We start from the raw sequence: 2,027 nt of genomic DNA, 5'->3' as shown, positions 1-2,027 counted from the left end.
CTGTAGCAGGGAACACAAGACAAACATCCCCCATATAGCCTTCATACACGTTTGGGGCTAGCGCTGTTCGCGAGCACCTATGAAGGCCGGCACGGTACGCATGGATGGGTTGCCAGCATCACGCCCGGTCACTTTCGTCTCCCTATTGGCAATGTTTACACATTGCACAGGTACTCATTTGTGGCTGAGTCGACCTAGGGGTGGCCCAGGACGGGTCAGATAATCGTCACTGGAGTTGGCCATGGGTGGGAATCGAACTCCGGTCGCCGGGTTTGTAGTGAAGCTCGCTAACCACTGCACTACCCAGTTAATCATTGTGCATGTTGAACTTATTTCGCATCGTACATATCCAAAGTAACATAAGAAAACCGGTGCACCACTTTCATCACCACAATTACGCCACGACAAATTCTAATCCGTATAAAAGCAAATATTCCCCTTGAGTGTGAACAACCTGAGATTAAATGTTGTTTGCAGTCTCCTATCAAGACCTGCACTGCACACAATGTATACGAATGGTTGTGGTTTCAGCACAGATAATTCCTAGCACAGTAACCAAAACATTGCCCCGAAAAGCCTCACTGGATCTGAACTCTTTTTTCTCCCAGGAGGGTCCTGCATTTGGGGGGTTGTTTTGCCAATTCCATGAATGAGTTTTTAGCAACATTTGAGGATACATTACTGAGGAACTCTGGGGGGAGGGGGGGGGAGATCTACACACGGTAATAGGGAAACACTTAGCAATGCCATCATCTCCCTAACTACCTCGCAGCCCGAAAGACCTACAACACCTGGTAATCACCCAGGTGTTGTAGGTTCTGAGATCCGTTGAAATCAGGTATATTTCAGGTGATTTGGTCAAAGCCAAAAGATCCCCCCCACCTCCTGTATAGCCTTAACAGACTGTTGGGGCAAGTGCTGTGAAAACCTCGCCAGCCGCCTTATTCACTCTCTCCAGTGCACAAAGCACCTAGTACTGAACTCGTTTAAGACAATTCGCCACTGACGTTGAGCAGTAGCTGGTAACGATGTAGTGTGATTTTCTGCACGCAGCATTGATATACTGTACGGTGCTTTTTCTGGAAGACTTTGCTGTTTATCCCAGGATGTTTCTGTTTGCGCGTAGTCACTTTAAGATGTTTTTCTTGTTCATGTTTTTGTTTGTTGCGGTTGCATCCGATTCAAGAGCCGAATGGCTCACAGGGCTATCTCCATATAATATAAAAGGTAAAGGTGTGATTGTGTGTGTCTGTTCAAAATGTTTAGCGTACTTCCCGACATGCAACAAACTTGAAATTTGCCATGTGGGTACTTTCCAGACTGTACAACATGCAAACATTATAAAAAATACTTTTTTTGGTGGGGGGGGAGCTCAATAATGCATTTATTTTTTGCACGGCAAGTGAGCTGTGACGTCAAATCTATCACGTGACCCTCGCATGTGGAAGCGTAACGCATTGTAGTGTAGTGGTTAGCGCGCTGTGTCTGTGTATATGTCTGTGTGTGTGTCTGTCTGTGTATGTGTCTGTGTGTGTGTCTGTGTGTGTGTCTGTGTGTGTCTGTCTGTGTGTGGAAGCGTAACGCATTGTAGTGTAGTGGTTAGCGCGCTGTGTGTCTGTGTGTGTGTCTGTCTGTGTGTGTGTAAGCGTAACGCATTGTAGTGTAGTGGTTAGCGCGCTGTGTATGTGTCTGTCTGTGTGTGTCTTTCTGTGTCTGTGTGTGTCTGTGTGTGTGTCTGTGTGTGTGTCTGTGTGTGTGTCTGTGCGTGTGTCTGTCTGTGTGGAAGCGTAACGCATTGTAGTGTAGCGGTTAGCGCGCTGTGTGTGTCTGTGTCTGTCTGTGTGTGTGTCTGTGTGGAAGCGTAACGCATTATCGTGTAGCGGTTCGCGCGCCGCTGCGCTACGAACCCGGCGACCCGAGTTCGATTCCCGCTCACGGCCACCACCGGTGACGATTATTTTAACCGGTCCTGGGCCTCCCCTAGGCCGACTCAGCCTCAAATGAGTAAGTGGTCTGATGTGTGAACA

This window comes from Petromyzon marinus, chromosome 1 (assembly GCF_048934315.1).
Source record: "Petromyzon marinus isolate PM22_M1 ecotype Great Lakes invasive population chromosome 1, UKy_Petmar_22M1.pri1.0, whole genome shotgun sequence".
NCBI lineage: Eukaryota > Metazoa > Chordata > Hyperoartia > Petromyzontiformes > Petromyzontidae > Petromyzon > Petromyzon marinus.
Note: the sequence above shows the minus strand (reverse complement) of the source record.